We start from the raw sequence: 6,565 nt of genomic DNA, 5'->3' as shown, positions 1-6,565 counted from the left end.
AACGGTCGGGAACGTTTTTTTGCCCGTCCCGTTTCCCTCATATCATTATGCCTTCCTCTGAACTGACGCATCGTATGTCACTTCCTACTTTAATGCATGTGACACGTGGTGTCTTACGATTGGTTCTGCAACTCCTTAGCGCCTTTTAAGGCTTTTTTACGGCTGCATCAATCACGAAGTGACAGTTTTCATCATGACGTTTCCATCATTACCTTTTTGTGTCTGACGGTTGCTTTCGAGTATAAATATATCCTTTGACTTCTTCTTCACGATTTTTTTTCCATATCTTGCTATTCAATATTTTCTACTTCTTCTTACAACTATGTCTTCTTCAAACCCTGATCCTCGAAAGATCCTTATTGTTGATGAACTTCCCCTTGCTCCTACCAGAAGCAGGAGAGGTGGTAGGATGCGTAGTTTTGGGTCAGTTTCCATACGAGGTTCTTCTTCTCAACCTTGTCCTACTCCTCCATCGTCTTCTAGAACTAGGGCTTCTTTTTCACATAGGTCTTCTGCTAGAAATTGGGATTCCAGCGAGCCAATTCGTGAACCTACAGTAGACGAGATTATCCCTGCTGAACTTTCTTTTTATTCTGATAGAGAGTCAATTAGAAACCAAGTCTCCTCTATGTCCTCTCATGATCGTGCCGATGTTTATCCTTCACAAATTACTGAAGGTTTGATTTCTGTGGTTCGTAGAGATTATCATTGGAAGTTTGATTTCCCAATTCTGATCCCCAATGCAAATCAAAGGATCACTTCTTTTAAAGCTGGTTTTTCTTTCGTGTATACGTATCCCTTCACATTAGACTTTAGACCTCCTGTTGACCCAGCCATTATTGAATTCTGCCGCATCTTCAATGTGTGTTTAGGACAAATTGGCCCTATTGTATGGAGGGCTGTTGCATGATTAAGTTACTTGGCTAATTTGGCTCAATTGCCTTTCACCTTTTATCATCTAATCCATCTCTACTCTCCTAAATTATTCCGTCATAGGATTTTTACTCTGGTGGCGAGGAGTAAGAGAGTTTTAGTCATCCTTGAGGACGATAAAGATCGTGGTTGGTACACCCGATTTGTTGCTGCTCCTACGAAAGGGTTAGTAGGTGAAGAGAATATGCCTTCCCTAAGAAGTGGAACTTTGCACGTAAGTTTTCTTTACAACTTTCCTCTTTTTTTTTTAGAGCTTGTACTTCCCGTGACTGTTTTACTTTTCCTTTTCAGCAACCATGGGAACTGTTGAGGAGATTCCCGATTTTCGTGGTTGGGTAGAAAAATTGTTGACAATTGCTCCGATGGAAGAAAGGTCTTGGAAGTACCTTTCAAACAGATTTGGCTGGAAGGTTAAGAATCACGGTAATTTTTCTTCCATTTTCACCTTTTCCTTCGTTCATTTTCTCTTTAGAATTTATTAACCCTTCTTTTTATCAGGGTTTCCTATTCGAGGTGTGAGTGCTGAATCAATCGCGGCTTCTAGACTTTCTTTAGCAAGAGCTCAGGAGATAATCTTGAGTTCTTCATTGAAAAGAAAAGCCGATAGGGCACAGGATTCTGAAGATGAAGAGGAGCGAGATGGAGGCTTATTAATTCGTAAGCCACGAGCCAGAAGACGTTTCATTTCAGATGACGAAACTACTCCCCCTCCTCGTACTGTCTCTATGATCGAGCCTGAAGAAGCCACTTTAGTGAGTTCTGATGAGGAGACACCTGCTGCACCTCGTGACTCTGCTGAACACCTCTTTTCACGTGGGTTTGACGATGAAAACTTTGATTTGGTTTCTGAGGAAGCACCTCTTGCCTCTTTTCCTGTGTCTGTTCCAATGGAATCCCATTTGCCTACTCCTACCTTGCTGTTTCCTCTCCGCCCGAAGCTATTATGACTTCTTCGACTGTTCCTGCTGCTACTACTTCTCGTACTGAAGTTGGTTCTTCAAGTGGAAGTAGGGCAATGAAGCAAATTACCATTGAGGTTCCTGCCGATGGTAATCTTCTGAAGAAGTTAGGCCAGGCTGACATGTGGCTAAAACCCTTAATAGGTCCGGTTGAAAAGTCAAAACTGGAAAGTCATAGTTCTTTGACTTGGATGAACGACATTGTGCAATCATCATTGAAGGTTTAAACTCCTCCTTTTTATCTTATGTAATTTTCCTTTTACTAGGATCTCATCCTTTTCTTTTTATGTAGATCAATCTCGTCGGTACGGAGATGATGAAAAGGGTTTTCCTTACGGAGCAGCTGATGCATGACTACCACACTGAGGCTGATAATTGGAAAGAGCAATATGAAAGTCTCCAGCTTGAGATGGAAGTTTTAGAGGAGAACAAATGTACCTTGGAGCAGTAGATAAAAGTTATGGCAGCGGAGTTAGCAGTTGAGAAAGCCTCTTCCAACCAAGCGGGCAAGGACAAGCACCTTCTTGAGTCGTCTTTTGCTGAACAACTTTCTAAGGCTATAGAAGAGATCAGAGGTCTGAAGGCCCTGTTGGACGAGAAAGAAATTTATGCTGGTGAGCTTGTTCAAACACTCATCCAGGCTCAAGAAGATCTCCGGGTGTCTTCCGATAAGGTTAAGTTTTTGGAGAGTTCGCTTGCCCGCTTACAGGCTTCTTACGATGATGCCTTAGCTGAGAAGGAATAGCTTAAGAATGAAACTGATCATTGGGAGAGGGATTATGAAGCTCTTGAAGACAAGACTGCCGTTGAAGTAAGTTGGGCCTTTTTGAATGCGCGCCACGATACTCTCATGGAGGTAAGCCAGGAAGGTTTTAACTTGGATGCTGAGATAGCAAAGATTAAGGAAACAATTGAGAAAACTCAGAAAAGCCAAAGTTTTTCTTCACCCGTGGATGATATTCCCGAAGGTGTTGAAGCTGATCCTGGTGTACTGGTTATTCAAGCCCCTTCTGATCAAGTTGAACCTTCTGCTGCTGATGATGCCATCTTGGATACTGGTTCAGAACCTGCTTCATAGTGAAAGTTTGATTGTGAAGTTAACTAGTTTTTTTTGTTTTATTGGTGGAATACTTGGGAGTTTACCCCTAGTCTCATTTAAGGGTAATGTTTTTTGGTAATATCATACCCCCAGTCCTTTTCGGGGGTTTCTATAAGGACAATTAAGTTGGAACTAAGTTCATACTTAGTTTTAACTAAGTTATTTAAGATATTATAAAGTTTTTGTTCAACTTTTATGATACCTTTGATTTGAGTTTCTGTTCAACTCTCTTAGTGGTTTGCCCTTGCCTTTTCCTTTATAGGTTTAGGGCCTTGTTTCCCACTTCAATTTTAATATGTGAGTTTTTGTTTTACCCTTTTAACTTTTGCATTTAAAAATGCTTTATTAATTTCATGGCTTTTTGAATCAAGCACGAATTATAAAAGAGGGCCCTTTTATGTACAACACTTAATGAAGAAGACGTCTCAACTTCACAATGGTGTAAACATACGAAAGAAGAAATAGGAACACACACGTTTCTTTGAATAACTTTGAAGAAAGTTTTGTGTCATTCGAACTTTCGAACTAAATAATACTTTACATGTATTTGAGTATCATCTATAACTCTTTCGTAACTCTTTTCTTTACAACATATTTATAAAATTTCAAGGGTATGTTTTAACAACCCATGACTAAATATTGCCTTTACCCTAAACATTCGTAAGATTTTGGAATTTTATATCCACGAGTGTATTCTTCATAGGTTTCTGAATCAGGCTTGTGTTTTTGGCTCGTTGCTTTGCTCTAAATTTTTGATTTGGTTGGTAGACTTCTGGCTATAACTTGAATTCTAATTGTTACAGTCTTTCTTGCCTTCCTTACATATATATGATATAGTCTCCCAAGTGTGATCTTTGAAGCATGAAATCTCGAGCACTTGATTATTCCTTCCACGCGGTCCTTTTCCTGAAAAGGAAAAACATATGGGACTCTGAGGTATAATATAGATGAAGACTGCTTAGTTTATATGTCCATCAGAAAAGTTGTAACCCTAGACCAGGAATTATCTTACTTCCGCATGTCTTTCAGGTCTAGTATCATCATTTGGCGTGGGCTAGCTTTTTGCCTATCATCTAAAATTGTTAGTATAACTTTAACAGTTCAAACAAAAAATCGTAACTAAAGGTACCTGACCGTGGTTATTTCTTCCCTTCCTCTTTCTTAGAAATAGTACTTTTTCAGATGAACAGCATTCCAACTCAAGGGTAGAACCTTGCCATCCATGGTTTCAAGTTCATACGCACCTTTTCCTGCGATACCTCGAACCTTGTAAAGTCCTTCCCAATTTGGGCTCAATTTTCCTGCATTAGCCGCTCTTGTGGATTGGAAAACTTTCTTGAGTACGTAGTTCCCAATCTTGAAGTATCTAAGTCGAGCTTTCCGGTTGTAATATTGCTCGATAACCTGTTTTTGCGCAGCCATTCTTATCAAAGCTGTTTCTCTCCTTTCTTCAAGCAAATCAAGATTTACCCGCATCTCCTCTTCATTTGACTCTTCAGTTGCTTGAACATATCTCGTACTAGGCTCCCCTATTTCAACTGGAATTAAAGCTTCAGCTCCGTATACAAGTGAGAAGGGTGTCTCTCCTTTATTTGTTTTTGCTGTTGTTCGGTATGCCCACAAGACTCCAGGTAACACCTCTGGCCAATTGCCTTTGGACTCCTCTAGTCTTTTCTTCAAGTTATTAATAATAACTTTATTTGTTGATTCAGCTTGTCCATTAGCCACTGGATGATAAGGTGTCGAAGTAATCCTTTTAGTTTGCCAATTTTGAAAGAATTCTGTGATCTGTGCACCTGTGAACTGCGGCCATTATCGCACACGATCTATTTTGGAACTCCAAAGCGACATATAATGTTTCGCCAAATAAAGTCTCTGACCTCTTTTTCTCGTACCTGTTTGAAGGCACCTACTTCTACCCACTTAGTAAAATAATCAGTGAGCACTAGTAAAAATCGTACCTTGCCTTTGGCTTGTGGTAGTGGACCCATGATATCCATCCCCCGCTTTATAAAAGGCCATGGTGTAATAACCAGATGTAATAGTTCTGCTGGTCGATTCATATTGTTACCGTATCTTTGGCATTTGTCACATTTAGCCACGAAATTCTCTGTTTCTTCTTCCATTTTTGGCCAGTAATACCCTGCTCTAATTAAAGTTTTTACCAAAGATCTTCCTCCGGCGTGATTTCCACAATGTCCCTCGTGTATTTTCCTCAGCACATATGTTGTTTGAGAAGGTCCGAGACACCTTGCCAGAGGGCCACCGAACATTTTCCGGTACAGATTGCCCCGATCTAAATAATAACGAGCAGCCTTTTGACGAAGTGCCTGAGCCTTTTTCTTGTCTTCAGGTAATGTTCCGTACTGCAAAAAATTAACAATCTCGTTTCTCCAATCCCAAGTAAATTATTGAAATTTACCTCGTTTTTATCTTGGTCGAGTACTGAATGAAACAAATGTATCACAGAAGCATTCTTTTCATTTGTTACTTCTGCAGCGGATGCAAGATTAGCTAAGGCGTCTGCCTCGGCATTTTCTTCTCTTGGTATCTGCACAATTTTCCAAGTTTGGAATTGTCTAATCAAGTCTCGTGCCTTTTCCAGATATTGCTGCTTCCTTGTTTCTCTAGCTACGTAAGTCCCCTGCATTTGGTTAACTACTAAGTCACTTTTGATTATAACCTGCTCTATTCCGAGCTCTCGTGCCAATTCTGGACCTGCAACACAGCTTCATATTCCGCTTCATTATTAGTAATAGGATGGAATTTTATGGCTTGTCGTATAGTCTCTCCCGTGGGTGGGATCAGGAAAATGCCCAAACCTGCTCCTTTTACATTTGAAGAGCCATCGATGAATAGGGTCCAAGTACTTGGATTAGACCCATTGAATACCTGCAGTTCTTTTTCTGCTTCTGCTACTATCCCTGGGCTAAAAAACCTGTGATTTTATTGCAGTTCTAGGTTGATATGTGATGTCATATTCGCTCAGTTCTATAGCCCATTTGTCTAACCTACCTGATAACTCTTGTTTATGCAATATATTACGTAAGTGGTAGGCAGTTACTACAGAGATAGGATGACATTGAAAATAAGGCCTTAATTTTCTAGATGCCATGATTATTGCTAGTGCAAGTTTTTCTAAATGAGGATATCGAGTTTCAGCATCCAATAAAGACTTGCTAACATAGTAAATTGGAGATTGTTTACCTTGGTCCTCTCGAACTAATACAACACTTACCGCTACTTCCGAAACAGCAAGGTAGATGAGTAGTTTTTCCCCGTCCTTTGGTTTGGCTAGCAATGGTGGATTTGACAAGTATGCTTTTAAATTTTTGAGTGCTTATTGACATTCTTCAGACCATTCAAATTGACTTTGCTTTTTCAAGGCTGAAAAGAACTTAAAGCATTTTTCCAATGACTTGGAAATAAATCTTCCCAATGCTGCTATTCTACCTGTCAACCTTTGCACTTCTTTTTTTCTCGTAAGTATATCTGGTATTTCTTCAATAACCTTAATCTGCGCGGGATTTACCTCAATGCCACTGTTAGAAACAAGGAATCCCAAGAACTTACC

Source organism: Nicotiana attenuata, chromosome 1, assembly GCF_001879085.1.
Source record: "Nicotiana attenuata strain UT chromosome 1, NIATTr2, whole genome shotgun sequence".
NCBI lineage: Eukaryota > Viridiplantae > Streptophyta > Magnoliopsida > Solanales > Solanaceae > Nicotiana > Nicotiana attenuata.
This window is presented reverse-complemented; position numbering follows the sequence as displayed.